The sequence below is a fragment of the Glandiceps talaboti genome, chromosome 4 (assembly GCF_964340395.1).
Source record: "Glandiceps talaboti chromosome 4, keGlaTala1.1, whole genome shotgun sequence".
NCBI classification, from domain to species: domain Eukaryota; kingdom Metazoa; phylum Hemichordata; class Enteropneusta; family Spengelidae; genus Glandiceps; species Glandiceps talaboti.
Genome location: NC_135552.1, coordinates 20,578,937 through 20,603,001, shown reverse-complemented (window position 1 = coordinate 20,603,001; position 24,065 = coordinate 20,578,937).

The window sequence follows — 24,065 nt, the reverse complement described above, 5'->3', positions numbered from 1 at the left end:
CTTTAAAACTTACTGTAAGTGTACACATTACACTATCCTACTTTTGGATAGTATAGGCACATAAGTGCTAACCAAGTATGGGAGTATCTGAGCATGTAGTGATATAGATCGAACATTGTGTAAACCGAACATTTTCCCTAAGGACAAACAAACAACCAAGACTTTGATTTGATAGTTTGGCCTTCATGCATTGTCTGGTAATCTTTGCAAACTTTGGACACCATCCTGACTACTGCAAAAAAGTACATGTAACGGAATAGATGATATTTAAATATTTATATCTAATATTTAAGCTTTGTGAAAAGGACTAAACATTACAGCAAGTAATAGTGGCCTGCTTAACGTTTGTTTTGAAAAAGACATGTAGTTGAATGTTTGAGGTGAATATAGGCCAAGCCTACTAGTACGATATCGATAGTCGAAATGAAACTGTTTGCAATACCAGTAGACGCAAACCGAGAAAATGGTATGTGTTTGAATTCTCTACCTTCACTTTATTTTAGAGATTATGTACAACACTTAAAGAAACAAATCTACTTACTAAAGCTGAAGACAAGGTTCTGAGTTTAAGTGGTAAGAACGACTCGCCGGAAGAGTTTAGGGAAAAGTTTGCAAAACTTCCTTTTGTGGTAAGCATAATCAGTTCCATGTCAATGTCTACATTCTATCTCCAATCGCCAAATCGTATAGTTGGATAAGCATTAAATAGCTTTGCGATCACACTTACGGGAAATAATTTCACACAGAAAACATCAAATAATGTACTGACACGGGAATTAAACATCTAAATTAAATAAAGATCCATTATGTATGATGCATTTGAGTAGTGTTTTTGTTTCTGCAAATAACTGACACATAGTTGAAACTGGAGAATTTCTGTCGACAACTTCTCTACGTCTCGTAGACAAATTTGATTTTCCACAATACTCAACCAGTGAAATATGCATAATCACTGTGACATTAATTTACGGTTGCATGGTAAATTGATGTTCTATGTCACGTTATGTTACCTAAGCAAGTATGTGCAGCTCATAAGAAAAATAGGGACCTGCCCTTGGGAAATGAAGTGACAGACATATATCGAAAATGGTATTCTTCACAAAGCCAAGGAGATGCGCAAGAATCCGTTGAAGATCCGAATGTACAAGAACACATCAAGGTAAATACAATGGAAATTAATTTAGTCAAAATAATTTTGTCTGGTTTACATTACTCATATTGTAACACGGTTGCATGGTAAATTGATGTTCTATGTCACGTTATGTTACCTAAGCAAGTATGTACAGCTCATAAGAAAAATAAGGACCTGCCCTTGGGAAATGAAGTGACAGACATATATCGAAAATGGTATTCTTCGCAAAGCCAAGGAGATTCGAATGTACAAGAACACATCAAGGTAAATACAATGGAAATTAATTTAGTCAAAATAATTTTGTCTGGTTTACATTACTCATATTGTAACACTTTATCGTCTGGTTCGTAAAAGTGTTACATTGTACATTGTATCGTCTGGTTCGTAAAAAGTGTTACATTGTTATGTTGTATTCTCTGATTCGTAAAAAAAGTCTTGCCTTGTTACCTTGTATCGTCTGGTTCTTAAAAGGTGTTACTCGCATTGTTACATTGTATCGTCTTGTTCACTACTTCTTTTCATCACTAGCTGTGGTGCAACATCTTACCAACATTGCTACATTTTATGTTTCAATTACCGTTATCAGTAAAATAGCATATCGTCACCAAATCATGTACATTTTAACGTTTATTTCTGATCATTAGGTTAAGATGAAACAACTAGTTGTTGTACCAGGTGATAAAATGCAGTAATATTGATAAGATATTTTCAAAAGCAGATGATATGATATAACAATCTTAGTAATATGTTTGTCAAACAAGGGTATGAATTATGACAATGTTAGTAAGATTTCTTAGCTAGACGGACGACTCTGTTCTCTTCATCTGGCTTCCAATGTATAAAACTGTTATAGTAGTGAAAAGGACTAAACATTATAGCAAGCAATCAGTGCCCTGGCTAAAGTTTGTTTTGAAAGAGACATGTAGTTGAATGTTTGAGGTGAATATAGGCCAAGCCTACTTAGACTAGTACGATATTGATAGTCGAAATGAAACTGTGGCGCAATACCGGTAGACGCAAACAGATAAAATGGTATGTCTTTGAATTCTCTACCTTCACTTTATTTTAGAGATTATGTACAACACTTAAAGACACAAATCTACTTACTAAATTTGAAGAGAAGGTACTAAGTTTAAGCTGTAAGAAAAGCTCGTTAGAAGTGTTTCGGGACGAGTTTGCAAAACTTCCTCTTGTGGTAAGTATAACCATTATTCAGTACCATGTCGTTGTCTCAATTCTATCTGCAATCACCAAATCGTATAGTTGTTATTTGGGTAGGCATTAAATAGCTATGCGATCAAACGTACGGGAAATAATTTCACCCAGAAATCATCAATGTACTGACAAAGGAATTAAACATCTAAAATAGATAAAGATCCGTTATGTATGATGCATTTGAATAGTTTTTTTGTGGTTTCTTCAAATTATTGTCATATAGTTGAAAATCGAGGATTTCTGTCGGCAACTTCTCTACGACTCGTAGAATCAGCACTGTGACATTAATTGAGGTTATATAGTAAATTGATGTTCTATGTCTCGTTATGTTACCTAAGCAAGTATGTGCAGCTCTTCAGGAAAATAAGCACCTGCCTTCGAAAGATGACGTGAAAGAAATATATCGAAATTGGTATTCTTCAAAAAGTAAAGAAGATGGGCAAGAAACCTATGAACATACGAACGTACAAACACTCATCAAGGTAAATACAATGGGCATTAATTGAATAGAAATAATCTTTGGTTCGTAAAAAATGTTACTCATATTATTACATTTTATCGTCTGATTCGTAAAAAAAGTGTTACATTGTTACATTTTATAGTCTAACTCGAAAAATACTACTGCTTCTTTTCATCACCAGCTGTGGTGCAACATCTTACTAACATTGATGCATTTTTTTTGTTTCAATTACTTTTATCATTAATAGTAATGATCATAGCCAAATCATGTACATTGTAACAACGTTTACTTTTGATTAGTAGGTTAAGATGAAGCAATATTTGTTGCATGCACTAGGTGATAAAATGCAGTAATATTGATATAATAAAAAGATATTTTTAAGGAAATGATATGATTTAACAATCTTAGTAACATATTTGTCAAGCCAGACTATGAAATATGACAATGTTAGTAAGATTTTGTAGCTAGCCAGACAGCTCTGTTTCTCTTCATCTGGCTTCCATTGTATAAAACTGTTGTTATGCAAATCTTTAAGACGTCAAAAACAGTCATTATACATTTCTCTTTTACCGCCAACAATTTGATTTCGAAAAGAATTCAGCCCAAGAATTTCGTTGACACTCTAGAATGATATATACAATTTGTATTCCTTGCATATTTTCTAACTAAAGTTACTTAAATTAGAGAAATGACAGGTGTTTCCACCAAGCTATGTAAAATAGTACCCTCCACTTTATTGCTCATATAAACAATCCTTATATCGACCACATCTCTAGTATTCTCTCCGACTCATTCCTGAAAAGTGCCTCAATGTTCCCTCCCTACTGGCAACTGAACACCTCGATTCACGGACCGCCAATGAACAATATTTTGGTCAAACAGCCACGTCATGTTTAATAATTTAGCTGTGCCCGATTTGTTAATAAAATTATATGACGACTGTTTTACGGTAAGGAATTTGCTTCTTTATACAAGAACATTCTTATTACAGTCATAGGAACAGATTTTCAATGAATAGTAAACTAGTTACTTTGCATGTAAACAAAATTGTGTTGAAATCAATCTTTCACATTTTTGTTATAAAGAGTTTGGCTTTTATCGGGATATTTGTAATGTACAACCACAGTATATTGCTTAGGTAATTTTTATATGACATATATTTTAACATTCTATTTCTAGAAATTATATGGCAACACTAAGAAGAAATTGGTAATATCAGAGAAAGTAAAACTGCTGTTAGTTTTTTTCAACACTGCTGGTGACAGAGTGAAAATAGTGGAAGATTTTCTGCATGCAATTGAGCAATATCTGATAGCTGTAAAACTTACTGTAAGTGTACACATTATACCGTCCTGCTTTTTGTATAGGATAGGCATAAGTGCTAACCAAGTATGGGAGTATCTGAGCATGTAGTTATATAGATCGAGCATTGTGTAAACCGAATACTTTTCGTAGGGACAAACACACAGCAATAATCATATACACTCAGAGTGTAATACAAACTAGTTGTTATATGGCATATTTTTTAACATTCTATTCCTAGAAATCATACGGCGACACTAAGGAGAAATTGGTAACATCTGACAAAGTGAAAATGCTGTTCGTTTTTTTCAACAATGTTGGTGACGGAGTGAAAACAGGGAAAGATTTTCTGGATGCAATCGAGCAATATCTGATAGCTGTAAATCTTACTGTAAGTGTAGAAATTACACCATCCTACTTTTGTATAGCACAGACATAAGTGCTAACCAAGTATGGGCGTGTCTAAGCATGTATACGTAGCCATATAGATCGAACATTGTGTAAACCGTACACTTTCCCTAAGGACAAACAAACAAGCAAGAGTTTTATTTGATAGTTTGGCCTTCATGCATTGTCTGACAATCTTTGAAACCTTTTGACACCATTCTGACTACTGCAAAAAGGTAAATGTAACGGAATAGATGATATTTAAATATTTATATCTAATATTTAAGCTTTGTGAAAAGGAATGAACATTACAGGAAGCAATTAGTGCCGTGCCAAAAGTTTGCTTTGAAGAGACATGTCGTTGAATGTTTGAGGTGAATATAGGCCAAGCCTACTAGTACTATAGTCGAAATGAAACTGTAATGCAATATTAGTACACGGAAACAGATAAAATGGTATGTCTTTGAATTTTCTACATTCACTTTATTTTAGAGATTATGTACAGCACTGAAAGAAATAAATCTACTTACTAAAGTTGAATTCGAAGCCAATGTACTGAGTTCAAGTTGTAAGAACGACTCGCCAGAAGTGTTTAGGGAAACGTTTGTAAAACTTCCTTTTGTGGTAAGTATAATCATAATCAGTACCATGTCAATGTCTAAATTCTATCTGCAATCACCAAATCGTATAATTGCTATGTGGATAGGCATTAAATAGTTATGCGATCACACTCACAGGAAATAATTTCAGACAGAAAACATAAATATACTGAGACAGGAATTACATGTAAACATCTGAAATAGATAAAGAGCTATTATGTGTGATTCATTTGAATAGTTTTTTGTTTTTGTAAATTATTCTCACATAGTCGAAACAGGAGGATTTATGTCGACAACTTCTCTACGACTCGTAGACGAGTTTTAGTTGCCATACAATACTCAACCAGTGAAACATTCAATCATCACTGTGATATTAATTGCCGGTTATATGGTAATGAAACGCTGTTGATCGGCTTACTTTGCAGTTTATCGATATTGAATGTTCAAACGGGGAAGTACTCACTCGCACTGCTGTTCCAAATCGTCAGTCTATTTCATTAAAGACTATAACGTTGTATTAGCCGACCAACTAGTTTCTTCTCAAACCATCTCTTCTACGAGGTACCGTACCGACTTGGATTGTGTTGAGTAGAACTCACAATGAAACATACGTATCTGGTTCAACGAACGCCAAGCTAACCACTTGGTTGATTTTATTACATGACCAATCTCCGTCTCCGCCTCTCTTCTCGAGATGGGCTAAAAACCCAACTTAAATACATTTCAAAGTTTACACAAAATCTCTATTCTTAGAGTATGACGTATTCTTAAAGTCTTATGATGAAAAAGACATCATCCGAGATCTAATATCCAATCACCTTCCCTAGATTAGTAATACAAGTTCATATCTTAAAGACCATAAAATAGTCATGTCATAATAAAACTTATTGACAGTTCAATCGTACCTGGTACAAACAATTCAGAAACACCCCATGTAGAGATATCAAAGACCTATGTTGTTACGCAACGGAATGTCACTGTTTGTACAAAGTTTAAATGCTTTTTTTTGACTTCAATCTAGAGTTCATAATGAAAATTTACCAAAATGTCCAAAATGGATATATTTTAGATATGTGACTCGTAACACAGCGCCCACCTTCACTGTGAAGCGCCCTCGCTTCAACATAAATGATTGACATCTCTCCTCGCGAAAAAAAGATCGTACCATCTAGCCTAACTAAGAAATATAAAGTAAAGAAAGTGAAATGTTAAAGAAATGAAACTAAAAATTCATACGCAATAGTTGAAATTATTAATGCAACATTGTTGTAAATTAAAGTGAATCAGTTATCATGTGACTTAACTAAATAAAGTTAAAATAAATTGCGTGTGATACAAATAAATCAGAAAGTTGTAAAGTGCCTTACTGCAAATCACCAGATAAGTAAAAAAAGTATCATAATCAAAAATAACTCCAACTTTGACAAAACATTCTAATAACTACGTTGAACTAATGAAAAACAGCCAAATTTAATGATTTGAATAAATCTCAGATCAAATTCGAAATGAGTAATTGTTGCTGTGTAATAATATATGTAAAAGGAGTTGACTAAAATAACAAAATGTAAACATATCATACCTAGTAAGCTATCATATAATAAAGAGTATCTAAATGATAATCGGAAGTCAGTATGCCAGTCTAAGACAATATATCTCACGCATTATCACTAAGTTTTATCGCATCAAAGCATAGTATAAATTTATAATATTCGCAAGCCATAAAGGTTACGTAATGTCGCAAGTAGCGGGGAGATGATGCCGTCTTATTGCATATATGTTCAAGGACGACATCAAACGCACCCTATTATCGTCAAACACGTAAAATAAACCATAGAGGATTCTTATCATAAAAATAGTCAGTCAACGTCAATCGCTACGTCATGACTAATAAATACATATCTATATCACACAAAGTAATGTGCAAATGTCAATGGACTGTGTCAACCCATAAAGCACTTCGTAAATAAGCGTATCAGAGGGCCTTATCGCAATATGTATTTCGTAATATTATATAACCCACTTCACTGTGTGTCACATATACGTATCATACTTGAGAAGAGTAAACAAACTAACCAAGCTACAGAAAGAATGCATGCTTGTCCCTAGGTAAACAATAAAACATTGTCCTGCGTCCAGGACTGAAGTGGTTTGCCAAGGAACCTTCTGCCTGTACATGTAAGTCGGTAGTACTCTAAAACAGTCGAAAATGCCAACTTTAACGTAACTCAAAAACTGGATATACCTGTCAGCACCTAAATGAAACAAGTCCGCTATCTAACAACTTGCAACTGTAATTCGAACTTGGAATGTTATCGACAGAGATAACCAAATAATCCAAATTAAACTATCAAACAAAGGGAACCTTCTTCATATAGAGGGGGTAAACATACTCAAAATATTGAGCTCAACAAATAAACAGTATTGCCACAACTATTAACAGTGCCACAAATGAAAAACAAATGAACAACTCTATTTCACTTGAAGTTCAGCAGACACATGAAAGCATGAAATGACCAAACACATAAATGAAATGGAAGCTAGAAACATGAAAAGGAACACATGTGCCTCTGATCATTAAGACGTTGGAACTAATGTATTGAAATATTATGAAATAATACACACGCAGATGAAAATAAACAAATTACTTTTAAAGAGTTTTATGTCTGATGAGTTGCCAATAAACGAATATGTCCCGATCATAACATCACAATTATTCAGCGTCAGGCCTGACTGTACAAACACTCACTCAATCATACTATGCACTCTAAACAAACTATAGTAAAGAACCCCAGCAAAAATATACTAAGTAAACTCTATCAAACAGAATATTCATCAAAGCAACTCCAAGGATGAAAGGAAAGGTAAAAGTAAGTACACGATGCGGTTGGATACAAGGTTTACAATTATGAGTTATGACAACAATTTTGTGTATAAGAATCGGTGAACACACTTTAGTTATATGAAGACAAATATAATGTTATGTAAACAGTGCACACCTGAAGCATAGCCATAAAATGCAGATACAACTTGGGCTGCAATATTGAAACAATAAATATCGTAACAGAAACAATGTTAAGACATTATGAGCCCTATCTTTAAACTCGGCGGTTCCTAGCAACAACCTTTGGTTTGCTATTAAGTTGGGCGTGACTTACCCGTAATGACAACTGGATTTTCGCGTAGAGATTGAAGGGCAACTTCATTCAAGTAATCCCTTGGAATCCATGAATTGTCTGAATTAGGGTATCCCTCCCATTTTATCAGATATTCTAAAATGCCATTTTTGTATCGTCCGCGTAAAATCTTTTCTATACGATAATATGTGTCATCACCAACATATTCATTTTCTCCAGCTAAACTGTCACTATCATAATCAATGGGATGTGGCGCAGGTGTCCGATTTGAACGTACTGTATCGTTTGAATCGGAAGTATCAGCACTTTCATGGGGTGAGACTTCGTCGCGATTCCCTGAACTACTACGAGTTTCACGTGTGGTTTGTGCTATTTTACGAGCGATACGTCTTTCTGCTCTCTTTCTAACAGCTACTTTCTTATCTATTTTTCTTGGCTGTATAGAGTGATCAGTTGATTCAGATACACTTTCACTGGACGTGTCTGATAAATCATAAATTTCTGTATCCGAATACATATGATAGTCACGACCGTTATCATCATTCACTGGGTGTGATAAGTGATTATCGCTCTGTATCTGAGTTGCACTGTCTGATTCATCAATAGATTCCTGATCATCATTACTTAATAGACGTCGTGGTCTCAACTTTGCATGCTTGAGTCGGTTAGCATGAATTACTTTCCCATAAGGTCTTGTGCCTTCAACATGTTGCAGTTTGAAATTTACCGGTGAAATTTGTTCCTTGATGCGATATGGTCCGCGGAAGAATTTGTGAAACTTCTTGGCGTAACCGGGCTTCACAGCCGGATGATGAAGATACACTATGTCACCTACTTTAAATGTATTCTCAGCATGTGCGGATTTATCATATCTCTTTTTCATCTTTGCTTGTGCCTTTTCGATATTCTCTTTCGCTAATGATACAGCCAAATTGCGACACCGTGCCATTTCCTCTAAGAATAAATTCGCGTTGTGTGATGCACCAAGTTGTGGTATTAATTCAGTATCAACCGGTAGTCTTGGCTCGACCCCAAACAATGCCCTGAATGGTGACATTTTCGTCGTGTCATGTGGCGTAGACCTGTATGCGAATAAAACTGACGGTAGAAAAATGTCCCAATCATCACCTAGTCGATTCGTGTAAATAGAAATCATATCTATCAGAGTTCTGTTAAAACGTTCTGTCAGCCCATTTACCGATGGCATATACGGAGATGAACGCTTCTTTGTAATATCGAAATAGCGACAAACTTCTTTCATAACATGTGACATAAATGACGAACCTTGATCTGAGAGAATAGAATTTGGAAAACCAAAAGTGCAAAATATTTCTCGAAACAATACTTTAGCAACAGTTTCTGCTTTCGTATTAGGTACTGCGAATGCCCACGCAAACTTAGTCAAATATTCCGTCACAACTAAAATATGCACATTCCCACCTTTTGTCTTTTTCAGTGGCCCTAAAAAATCCATGCCAAGTCTATGCATAACTCCCGTGACTTTCAGTGGAATTAAGTGACCTTTGAACCGACGACCTCTCTTTCTAGTATGACAACGTGCACACGATGCTACATAATCTGTGATATCCTTATTCATCCCATCCCAATAATATCGTGATCGAATTGCATATAAACATCGCGACGTCCCGAGATGACCTCCTGTTACGTCATCGTGAATCCGCTTTATGACATACAATTGAAGTGACCGTGGAATAACTAATTGTCTAATACAATCCTTAGCTAGAGCAGACTTTCCCGACGGTGACCATAAATGATACAAAATTCCATTGAGCAACAAATAATTTGCCTGCGTGTTTGCGATACGTTTAGCCAACTTTTTATCATTTGGTAAATCCCCACTTGTTAAGAACTTAATCATCGGAACTAAATGACTGTCACTATTCTGTAAGCGCGAAATTCTATCAGCTGTCGTATTAGAATGTAAGTCATCATTGAGTACGCAATCATCATTTATTGTGACTGACCCCTGGGATTGACAATTAGTACTAGTCTCAACACTATTTGTACTGGCAACCGTTGCTAAGGTGTTATATAATTCACTGATGTCAATATCAGAGTCATCTGATTTGTTTGACTTATCCAAATTCACCATATTAACATTTGCCATATGTGTACTTGACCCTCTAGTGTTATCGTCGTCGACCTTTATGTCATTGCTCATTGTAGGCTGAAATGCAGGTGTATCTGGGTTACTGAAGTCAGAATTTTGGCTCCCTACCTGTTCATATTCTCTACGCGATAACCCGTCAGCATGGGGAATCTTTTTGCCCGGTCTGTGTTGAATATCAAAATCATACTCTTGAACTCGCATAATCCATCGTGCTATTCTACCACTAGGTGATTTCATTTTGAACAAATATGGTAAATTAGCATGATCAGTAATCACCGTAAAACGATTACCTCTTAGATAAGGGTCGCACTGCGATAACCCATGTAGTAAAGCAATAGCTTCTCGTTCTGTCGTCGAATATTTCCGTTCGCGCGAACTTAGAGAACGACCACCATAAGCAATCGGTCGTTCTAGTTTATCCTGTTTTTGTGCTAAAACGTACCCTACACTAAATGCAGATGCGTCTGTATACAGTATGAACGGATCATTGTATTGAGGAAATCCTAACAATGGAGCTGTCACTAGTTTTTGTTTCAAGGTATCGAATGCCTGTTGACAATCATCTGTCCATTTGAACACTTTGTTCTTATGCAATAAATTATGAAGTGGATGGGCAATCTTAGAAAAATCTCTGATAAAACGGCGATAGAAACCTGCCAGACCTAGAAAGCTCTTGACCTTAGAAACATTTGTAGGGACTGGAAAACTCTCAACAGCTGAAATCTTAGCTGGATCCGCAGAGATACCATCCTTAGTCAGAATATGACCCAAGAACTTAATTTTCTTCCTACCAAAGTGACACTTCTTTGGACCTAGTTTCAAACCTGCTTCTCGCAATCGTGTCAAAACATTATTTATATGAAGCAGATGATTATCAAAAGTATTACTGTACACAACAAGATCATCGAGATAGACGACGAGGTGGCTCCAAATTAATTCTCGAAATAAATGCTGCATTGTCTGTTGAAACAAAGCACTAGAATTACGTAAACCCTGAGGTAAAGTATTCCATTCATATTTCCCATCTAAACTAACAAATGCCGTTTTGTGAGAATCCCTCTCATCTATTGCCAATTGCCAAAACCCAGACGTCATATCAAGGGTAGTGAAATATTTAGGAGCCTTATCTCCTATCATGTCTAGACAATCCTGCAAACCAGGCAAGGGAAATACGATTGGCACTGTTTGTTTATTTAATTCCCTATAATCAATAACTAGTCTATACGCACCTGACGGTTTCTTGACCAATAACAGTGGACTACTATACTGTGAAGTTGAAGGTGTAATAACACCCTGGTCAAGTAAATTATCTAACTGAGACCTTATTTCTTTGCGTTTGTCTGGGGAGACACGATATGGCGGCCGAGAGACAGGTTTTGCATTCTCATTTAATTCAATTCTATGCTTAATGACATCACAATAACCTAACGTCCCTGATTTATCAACGAAAGCATCCCTATTCTGCCATAGAACTGACTGTAATTGTTCAAGTTGTTGGTCAGATAAGTCATGGTCAGTCCAGTCAAAATCAGAAAAGAATTCTCTCTGTTCTCGTGTTAAAGGACAAGCAATAGGGGGATACGTCTGACTAGCGCCCAAGTCAATATTATACAATTGATCACCATCAGATAGTGGTTTAATAACACCTAGCCTTGTATTCCTCCTCAAAGTAACATCATTGTCGCTTGCATTAGCAATTCTAATTGGAACTAAATCATTCTCCGTTTTAGCCAGTACTCGCGCTGTTACTAAGCCGAGGTGACACAAAGATTTGATATTAGGCGTGGTGCCAAGTATTCCATCACCAACGTGAGATGGAAGCCGCGCAGATATAATACATTCTGATTTCGCGGGAATTAAATATTTGTCAGCTGATCGCATGAATAGCTTCGAACGAAGACGCAATTTATTCTTGGCCATATCTATAATCGCTCTATGCATTTTCATGAAATCGACACCTATGATTAGTGGCTTATTAAGATTGTCTACAAGGTGAGCTGGCATAAGGACACTACGATTATTTATAATAGCTGGAATATTAATTAAACCTCGAACTGGTAACCTACCACCTGAAGCTACTGTTATATAATCATGAGAAGACTTTACTATTTGTACACGTCTAAGTTCTGGTATTTCCTTCAATAATTTACTCGTAACTACTGTAACTGAAGAACCTGTATCGACCAAAGCATTAACATTCTTACCATAAATCTTAACATTAATCAAATTGCTATTATGCATCTTATCTGTACTAATACTGCTAAGCGTAGGTGAATTAATAGACAAGTTAGCATTACATGTATTACTATTTAATCGACGATCACTGTGCATTACACATGAAGGGCTAGTGTGTCCTGGCCTGTTACATAATCGACATACTGGTTCACCTGATCTGATCTGTTGACCTCCATAAGTTGGTCCATTTCTATTATTCTTAAGTTCTCGAGAGTATGGATCAGATTTGAAAGTGTTCTGTCTTACCGCATGACTTGTGAAATGTTGATCGTCCCTGTTTGGCTTGTCTTGTGATGTCATCTTCGAAATAAGCTGTTCATGTAGACGGGTATTCAAGTTGAGTGCGTCAGTAAGAGAGTCACATGTTTGCTGAAGGATGTCACGGTCGCTGGCCCCTGGATCCGATGTTGACTTTTCCACTCCCATTTTCCCTTGACCATCCAAATCCTGTACCATTTCTGCTAAACGTGCAAAATTCACTGCTTCTCTGAAGCTCGTTGGCTCTTTCAGAACAACAGGTCCAAATAACGAACGTCTCATCCCCTGCAAAAAAATACTCAATATTTCCTCGCCATTAATATCTCTACCATAACGACACAATATGTCCCTTACACGAGACGCATATTCTTCAATATTCTCATCGTCACTTTGTTTGATTCTCTGCAAGTCTTGGTCCACCTTCCATCTCGGACCCCCATCTTGAAAACGCCCTATGAAAGCCTGTCGCACGTAAGCCCAGTTGACTGCAACGTTTTCTGGTAATGATACAAACCATCGTTCGGCCTCTCCAGTTAGCAATAGAGTGAAGGTATGCAAACTTTGGTCATCGTTGTATCCTTTCAAACTAATAAAAGCATCGAATTTACAAAGCCATTTCTTCACTATTTCATCGCCTGTAAATTTGGGCGGCAATAGGTCAAGTCCCATTATGTGTTGTAAGTTGAAAAAGCGTTAATCATTAATACATCAGCGTTCATATAGTTACGGCAAATGAACATACTGGGTGCGGTCCATCAAGTTCAATCATACAACTGTTACAGTGCATTACTTTAGTGTTACTCGTCCATTTCGGAGTTCATTAGTTACGGAGAATATGATGTCAGTTCTAGAACCAGATACATGGCCAAGCCCCGGATTTACTCCACCATTGAAACGCTGTTGATCGGCTTACTTTGCAGTTTATCGATATTGAATGTTCAAACGGGGAAGTACTCACTCGCACTGCTGTTCCAAATCGTCAGTCTATTTCATTAAAGACTATAACGTTGTATTAGCCGACCAACTAGTTTCTTCTCAAACCATCTCTTCTACGAGGTACCGTACCGACTTGGATTGTGTTGAGTAGAACTCACAATGAAACATACGTATCTGGTTCAACGAACGCCAAGCTAACCACTTGGTTGATTTTATTACATGACCAATCTCCGTCTCCGCCTCTCTTCTCGAGATGGGCTAAAAACCCAACTTAAATACATTTCAAAGTTTACACAAAATCTCTATTCTTAGAGTATGACGTATTCTTAAAGTCTTATGATGAAAGACATCATCCGAGATCTAATATCCAATCACCTTCCCTAGATTAGTAATACAAGTTCATATCTTAAAGACCATAAAATAGTCATGTCATAATAAAACTTATTGACAGTTCAATCGTACCTGGTACAAACAATTCAGAAACACCCCATGTAGAGATATCAAAGACCTATGTTGTTACGCAACGGAATGTCACTGTTTGTACAAAGTTTAAATGCTTTTTTGACTTCAATCTAGAGTTCATAATGAAAATTTACCAAAATGTCCAAAATGGATATATTTTAGATATGTGACTCGTAACAGTAAATTGATGTTCTATGTCTCGTTATGTTACCTAAGCAAATATGTGCAGCTCTTAAGAAAAATGAAGACTCGAAAGATGAAGTGACAGAAATACATCTAAAATTGTATCCGTCAAAAGATCTGAATGTACAAGAACACATCAAGGTAAATACAAAAGAAATTTACTCAATAGAAATAATCTTTGTCTGGTTCGTAAAATGTGTTACTCGTAGTATTACATTTTATCATCTAGTTCGTAAAAAAGTGTTACATTGTTACATTGTAACGTCTGATTCGTAAAAAAGTGTTACACACATTGTTACATTTTATAGTCTTACTCGTAAAATCAGCTATGGTGCAATATCTTACTAACATTGCTACATTTTCTGTGTTTCAATTACAGTTATCATTAAAAGTAGATCGTCGCCAAATCATGTACATTGTAAAAACTTTTACTTTTGATCAGTAGGTTAAGATGAAACAATAGTTATTGTACCAGGTGATAAAATACAGTAATATTAATAAGATACTTTTATAAGCAGGCGATATTATTTAACAATCCTACTAACATATTTGTCAAGCCAAACTATGAAATATGGCAATATTAGTAAGATGTTTTAGTTAGCTAGACGACTCTGTTTCTCTTCATTTGGCGTCCAATGTATAAAAGTGTAGTTATTAAAATTTTGATGACGTCAAAAAAATCATTATACATTTCTCTGTTACCGTCAACAAATTGATTTCGAAAAGACTTCATCTCAAGAATTTCGTTGGCACTCAAAAAGTACCCTCCAATTTATTGCTCATATAAACGATCCTTTCCCTACTGACAACTGAAAACCGCGATTCACGGACCGCCTATGAACAACATCTTGCTCTAACAGCCACGTCATGTTTAATGATTAATATGTGCCCGATTTTTTATAAAATGATATGATGACTGCTTTACGGTAAGGAATTTGCTTTTTTATACATCAAAATTCTCATTTTCACAGAATTGGAACTAGTTACTTTAAACAAAATTGTGTTGAAATAAATCTTTCACATTTTCGGTATAAAAAGTTTGGCTTTTGTCGGGATATTTGAACTGTACAACCACTTATATTGTTTAGCTAGGAATAATGATTTAATACAAGCTAATTATTATATGGCATGTATTTTAACACTCTATTCCTAGAAATTATACGGCGACATTAAGAAGAAATTGGTAACATCAGAGAAAGTAAAACTGCTGTTAGGTTTTTTGAACACTGCTGATGACGGAGTGATAACAGTGGAAGATTTTCTGGATGCAACCGAGAAAATTCTGATAGATGTAAAACTTGATGTAAGTGTAGAAAACCATCCTACTTTTTGTATAACATAGGCATAAGTGACAACCAAGTATGGGAGTATCTGAGCATGTATACGTAGTTATATAGATTGAATATTATGTAAACTCAATACTTTCCGTACGGACAAATAAACAGGCAAGACGGAATAGATCGTGTTTAAATATTTTTAATCTCGTATATAAGCTTTGTGAAAAGGAATAAACATTACAGCAAGCAAGTAGTTGGATATTTGAGGTGAATATAGGCCAAGCATAGTAGTACGATAGTCGAAATTAAACTGTGACGAAATGTTAGTAGACGCAAACAGATAAAATAGTATGTCTTTGAATTCTCTACCTTCACTTTATTTTAGAGATTATGTACAGCACTTATAGACACAAATCTACTTACTAAATTTGAAGAGAAGGTACTAAGTTTAAGTTGTAGGAAAGGCTCGTTAGAAGTGTTTCGGGACGAGTTTGCAAAACTTCCTTTTGTGGTAAGTATAATCATAATCAGTACCATTTCATTGTATAATTTCTATCTGCAATCACCAAATCGTATGGTTAGTATTTGGATAGGCATTAAATAGTTATGCGATCACACTTACAGGAAATAATTTCACACAGAAAACTTCAATGTACTGACACAGGAATTAAACATCTAAATAAGATAAAGATTAGTTATGTGTGATGTATTTGAATAGTGTTTTTGTTTCTGCAAATGATTGTCACATAGTTGAAACAGGAGGATATCTGTCGACAACGTCTCTACGACTCGTAGAATCAGCACTGTGACATTAATTGACGGTTGTATGGTAATTGATGTTCTATGTCTTGTTATGTTACCTAAGGGAGTATGTGCAGCTCTGAAGAAGAAGGGCCTACCTTCTGAAGATAAAGTGACAAAAATATATCGAAAGTGGTATTTTCCACAAAGCCAAGAAGATTATACTTACTTACAAGAACACATCAAGGTAAACAGAATGGAAATTAATTGAGTCGAAAAATATTTGTCTGATTAATACTCACATTGTTACATTGTATCGTCCAGCTCGAAAAATATTACTGGACCAGGTTCTTTTCATCACCAGCTGTGGTACTACATCTTATCAACATTGCTACATTTTTTATGTTTCAATTACTGTTATCATTAATAGCAGATCGCCACCAAACGCCAATAACGTTTTCTTTTGATCAGTAGGTTAAGATGAAACAATTATAGTTATTGTACCGGGTACAGTAATATTGATAATATTTTTAAAAGCAGACGATATGATTTAACAATCTTACTAACATCTTTGTCAAGCCAGACTATGAAATATGGAAATGTTAGTAAGATTTTTTAGCTAGCCAGACGACTCTGTTTCTCTTCATCATGCTCCCATTGTAAAAAGCTGTAGTTATGAAAATTTTGAAGACGTCAAAAATAGTCATTGTGCTTGCTATATTAAGTGTACATGTATATCTTCAAGTTGGTATTTTCCTGTAAAATGCATACATACCATAATGGAGCAAATATATCAATACTCTCCAAGTTTCCTTGATACATTGTCGACAACTAAATGAACGCACAATAATAAAGTGGCTTCTCCAAATAAGAAACAATGTTGATTCATATGTAGATAATGTCATGTACAGTATGTCAAATCCAAAACTTTATGTATCACTGAATTCTACAAAAAGATTAATTTGCTACGCGTGGGGGTATGTTACATAGGTATCCTACAGGTAAGATTACATCTCCCTGTGGTATAATCTCTATAGCAGAGAAACATTAACGCTACAGCTTTTAGACGTGTATAACCGTACGTTTATTGGAGGACTTCATTATGAACCTGCTTCGATGCGAGGACTGTGGTGAGCTTTCGCACAGGGTAGTGTTACGCCAAGGAGACATGCATTTATGTCCTAACTGCAATGGGAAACGCTTTGGTGGGAGCAACAGCTCTAAACAAGATGGAGATAGAGGAGGACAAGCCAGGTTGACAGCTAATGGTGTGGTAATTAACGAACTTTTGTGTTTTATGGTGAACAAAATGAACTCGCTCACAACCGTCGTTATGGTCAAGTTATGCTGTGACCACTTCATGGATGAAGAAGTCGAGTTTGCCAAAAAGACGTTGTTCGACTTATGTAGTAACGACCAATCTAGATTTAGAAAGCGACAGGGACCAAACAAACGATTAAATAATGTCCTAGACATTGTAAAACTAATACATGAAATAGAAGAAGAAGAACTACCTTGTTTCGTTGCAAAAGATCTGTCGAAATTACCCCCGATTGACATGGCTCATGTCGATATATCTTTACTGATAGGGGATTTGAAATCTCTAAGACTTGAAATGAGCCAACTGAAAGAGTTTGTCGCAAGACCAGAATCAAACGATTTAACAAGTGAAGTGCAAGTCCTACGACAGGAAATTTGTGAACTGACAAGTTGCTTAGAAAAGTCGCCGGAGAAAAGTAGCACCGATGTGGAGATAGCTGACATGAGTGAGACCCCATTGGGCCAGCGTCCGTTATCGAAAGATGTTTCTGTTACACGCCTGCCAGAATACAACTCTGAAAAGTCATCTGTGAATCGTTCGCGTTCTAGGAACATTGATCAACTAATGTGAGTTCATACGCAGATGTGGTTATAACGCAAGTACCGAGTAAAGTCGAGTAAAGCTGCAATTTGGTACTGCTAAAGTTGAAGACGACTGCTTTATTAAAGTGGTTCATTCTAGTCCCCCCCTTTAAAGTGCTCGTCACTAGGTTAGCGCCGACAACAACCGCGGAAGATATTCAGTGATATGTCAACAGACAGTGTCATCTATCTGTTAAATGTGAACAGTTGTAAACTAAGTTTGACACATACTCCTCGTTTGTTGTCGAAACAACCCGGCATTGTGGCCTGATGGAATTCTAATTCGCAAATTCTACTAACTTTTGATATGACAGTGAACATAGTTTCATATAACTGCCGAGGTGTTAAACTGTCTGTTGACGCCATTCAAATGTACGAAAGCCAGTAAGGGACATTTTGTAAAATAAAAAATAAAAAATAATCTCGTGAGCACGACATAATATCTTGTGCGCACGACTTACTATCTTGTGAGCATGGCATACTATCTTGTGAGCATGTGATGCTATCTTGTGAGCACAAGATACTATCTTGTGAGCACGACATAATTTTTGAAATAATTTAACACATCCTAAGGAGTCCTATTTTCTGATTGGACAAAACCTTGCATTCAATGGCCACATAGTTAATCAATTTTGTTGAAAACAGGAATAGAATAGTGATACTGTGAACCCTGAAATTATTCACGAATTTTGAATTTCGCGCAATTTCGCACTTGATTGTGAACGCAACTCACCACTGTTACAGTGTGTTAAATTCGCAGTTGTAACAATAGAGGATGCAATTGACGGATGCCCACAAAGCCATACTGCCAATCAATCGGTGTCAAATTCCATTGTTCTTAACACATTGTTAATGTTCATAAAAAACACTGACTGCCTCACACTAAAACTATAGCACGAAAATAAGAACGTGCGTTAATTTCCCAGTTTGCAGTATTATAAGCTAGCCTAGAAAATGCAAAGTTCGTATTAGAATACTTTTTATGACTAGCCAACATTAAGACCATGTATGTATGAATACTGATGTGCTTGAACAAATGCGGTGTCTGGTTAACTTTGTATTGTTCAGTGCATATCGTTTACATTTGCAAAGGAGGTGCGAATTGTCTTATTTAACCCATGACAATCCAAAAAAGCCACAGATCTACGACTTAAAGGCCATGTCCATCACACGACATACTTTCTTGTGCTCACAAGAATTTTTTTTTCTGCTTCACAAGAATTTTTTTTTTGCTTCACAATATTTTTTTTTTGCTTCACAAGATAGTATGTCGTGCTCACAAGATAGTATCTGGTGCTCACAAAAATTTTTTGTTTTGCTTCACAAGAATTTTTTTACTATCTCGTGAGCACAACATACTATCTCGTGCCAGAAAGTGTTGTGTGCACAAGTTACTTGTAAGATGGACATGGCCTATAAAGCCAAATGTCCTTATAAAAGGCCCCCTAACTCCGTGGGGGTTATTGTCAATATTGAATGCAGATTATTAACAACGTCTTGATTCCCCTCTGAAAACTTAGCAGTGATAATAATGAGCTGCTGGTGATTTTCGTAATAAATTTGGTATATGTAGACTTGTGAATGTCTGTGGAATGCGGGTGTGGTCACAGAAAGGTGATATTTAAACATGGTGGAGATAATTTCATACAAAACACGGTCAAACTGGGTCTGTTCGTTACTAGTGAAAAGCGCCTGCCAATCACACTTGTTCAAATATGGGTACGCAAATCCACGAAAGTTTGTGTAGCAATCATCGTTATCTTGAAGTAAAAATGATTTGTAATCAGTACCTCTCCATGCCCAAGCATAACGGTACATGCATGCTTTCATAAAACACTGGCATTATTCCCGATCTCTATACATAAATGAAACACTGGAAAGATTTCAAAAAGATGAATAGCGAACACTATGATGGTAGGCCTATAGAGTTGTTGTTTTTTGCGTCCAAGTGTTTTTCAACAGGATTTTTGTTGATAGTGGTCGCACTCGGCCGTGTTCTTCCACTGATATAGAAGATGCGACGATAGTCTTCGAGTAGGTACTACATACATGTAATAGTAATTATCAAAATTATGATATGGTAGGCACTGGCAGTATCTGCATGTGTCTGCCGTGAAAAAATAAATGAAATGCATCCTTCATTAAAATTTTCGTTGGTTAGCTCAGAAACGGAAGTGGTATACCTTGATCTGGTGATTTACAAAGGTCATAAGTTAAAGCAAACCAAAAGTTTAGATATCAAGACTCATACCAAACCCACTGACACTAGACTTATTGGGGTCGAACTAAATACTGAAGTTACAAATCTATTTATAATTTGTGCTTATTTACCGACATGTTCGAGAGATAACTATGATGATTATTTGAGTTATTTAGCTAAACTCGATAGCATAATCCAGGGTATGGAGACCGTTAATGTTATTGTCCTTGGAGATTTCAACTCTATTTTACATTGTTTGGTGATGAACTTTTTGTACAAGGACAAAGTTTTGAGATTGATGTTCCTACAGACAATTGTTGGAATACAACAGAACATATGTAATAAGTTATTTTTTCTCATTGATTGCTATTTGCTCATTGTTGTTTAGTGATCTCCTGGCCAACCACAACATATACTGTGACATTTGTTGAGAATGTAAAAAAAAAATAAGCGCATTGTCGTACTACTTTAGACAACATTTCCTGACGAGAAACTATTTTTTCCTTTTTATTGGCATACAAAAATATGCCAATAATTTATGAAACTAAAAGCTACATCACTAATTTTTTTCAGGACAAGTGCGCTTTGGTATCGCAAATGCATGTATCAAATTATATTGAATATGAAGTGTGCATTCTTGAGATATAGCCTAATTACGGAAAACCATTAATTATATAAATTTCTCATTAATATTTGTGGGATGTTTACCAAAACCTAATCAGTTCTTGTCACTACCCTACAGAACACATGCAATAAATTTCGTTTGAATTGAGCCAGTCGTGTTTTACAAAATGGTGATAAAGTCGCACCACTTCAGACGACATTTCCTGACGAGAAACTATTTTTTTTCTTTTTGTGGCCAATCGAAAATAAGCCAATAACTTATTAAAACTAAAAGCTACAAATGTGTGTACCAAGTTATAATGAATTGGAAGGGTGCATTCTTGAGATATAGTCTAATTACCGAAAATCATTAATTACGCAAATTGCTCATTAATATTCACGGGATTTTTACCAAAACCTAATCAAGTGTTGCCATTACCCTACAAAATACATCTTCAAAATTTCGTTTGCCGTTATGGAGAAAACGATGACACAGACAGACAGACACACACACACAGAGACACACAGACAGACACAGACTTCCACCCATCTATTCCTTACAGAAGAAACCAGATGTAAACTGAATGTCTTCCGTAGGGCAAAGTTTTGAGATTGTCGTTCCTACAGACAATCGTTGGAATACAACAGAACATATGTAATAAGTTATTTGTTCTCATTGATTGCTATTTGCTCATTGCTGTTAGTGATCTCCTGGCCAACCACAACATGTACTGTGACATTTGACGAGAAACTATTTTTTCCTTTTTATTGGCCTACAAAAAGTTGACATGATCGTTGACTCCATACTGTATATTATTGTTTGTACTTAGATTTTATCCAACAAAATATCGTCTGCTTTTAAATTCTCCAACTCAACTGACAACATAGTGTGCGTATGCGTACGTACATATTTCCGGGTCCAAGTGACACATGCCAAATTCAAACCGTAAGGACACAATATAGTTGGGATCGATCACAGTATCACTACATCGATTGTTACAGGAATATCAATATCATTATCCAGAATTTCTCAGTCATGAAGCTTGCTGACAAGTGCAGTGTTATAAAGATGGCGACTGTTATATTTTGCACGTGCAAGTCGACTGGCGTCACTAGAATGTATTACAATGTAGCTATAGTTATCATGCGAATCACGCATGTCATGTGCACTGTATTTATGTGTGTATGCAGTGGTACACAGTGTGCCGTACACACATGATATACACAAGCAAGATAGGCAATAAAAGCAACCACATCACTAGTTTATTGTTTACATGACTTTGCCGAACGACTAGGAATAATCAGTAATTTACAAGTTGCTAAAATTTACACGGAGTTGACTTAAAAACAGAAAGGGGCATTACAAATATTTTGTAATGCATGCGTAGTCCGGATTGTTTGTCTTGCTGTCAAGCAGACTACCGAGAGTTGATTGCTTTTATTTTGATACAATAACATGTAACACTGACGCAGTCTAGTCAATGGAAAAAGACGCAACAATGATGTTGCCATTGTTGTGTCTGTCTACCTGGAAAATTACATACATCACGGCGAACACACGTTCATATGAACATAGCACAGTGCGTATGCCACGCACCCATGTCAAAAATCAAAACAAAATAAATAAATAAATAAATAAATAAATAAATAAATAAATAAATAAATAAATAAATAAAACTAAAATTTGCACTGTAAGACATGCCTATCCATAGTTCTCTTCATCATGTTCAAATTTTAATGAACCCAATCAATAGAAAATGAAATAATAAAAAAAAGGTGAGTACATAGTTATCAACAGAGATAGTAATCCGACAACATTTCCGATGACTTTGCTATTTGTGAGGCTAGCTAGCCACTTCGCTGTAACACTGTGAGTATTAATCTTAGTACATTGTACTGCGATGACACATGATACATCTAGATCAAAGGGGGACCTAGCGTTTGTTCGATACTGACGTGGCCATTGAAAATTAGACTGCCGTATTTTTCTTAAAAGAAACAAATCAAAGAGATGCAGCGACTTTGAAAACTATAAATACATGTACACAAAAAAGGACATTTCCGAGACAACCCATCCATGATCAGTGAACTCGCCCACGTTATCACATTGCCTCATGTGTTGTCTTCTCGTACTCGTGAAGCCCTTTCTCATCCGATTTCTGTAAGTTCGCGAGTACGAAAATATCAGATCACTTTCGATTAGAATTCATGATCAATAATTGGGAATTAGAATGTTCCATTTGGTTCATTTCAGTGACATGTTATATTTAGAAAGTAGTGTGCTGTAGGTAGAAGACACGAGACGGTGCATTTACATGTAAACATGTCTCTGAATTCATATGCTATGACAAGGTTCGTCCAGGGACGTATAAACTTCATCCTTCTATTTTTCTATCGTCATTATAAACCCTTTCACTTTTTTATTTTCCTGACATGCAGTTTTGAAATTACTTTTATTATATTTTAGGGCGGCCCTTTTTACCTCCCGTAAGGGTACGGGAGGTATTAAAAGGGGAATGTCTGTCTGTGTGTGTGTCTGTCTGTCTGTCTGTCTGTCTGTGTGTGTGTCTGTGTCATCATTTTCTAGAAATCGGCTGGCTCAATTGTAATGAAATTTGGGATATATAATCTTTAGGGTAATAGCTAGACCTGATTAGGTTTTGAGCCAGATCTTTTAATGTTTAATTAGAGATATTTGCATATTAATGAGATCAACTAATTACGTAATATCTTAAGACTGCATACTTCAATTTCAATATAATTTAGTATATTTGTTAAACATAACAACATACATTTGTCCTATAAAATTCGTTGATGTATCTTACAGCGTTAATGAATAATTTGCATAATTAATTATTTTTGGTAATTAGGCTATATATAAAGAATACATACTTCAAATTCAACATAA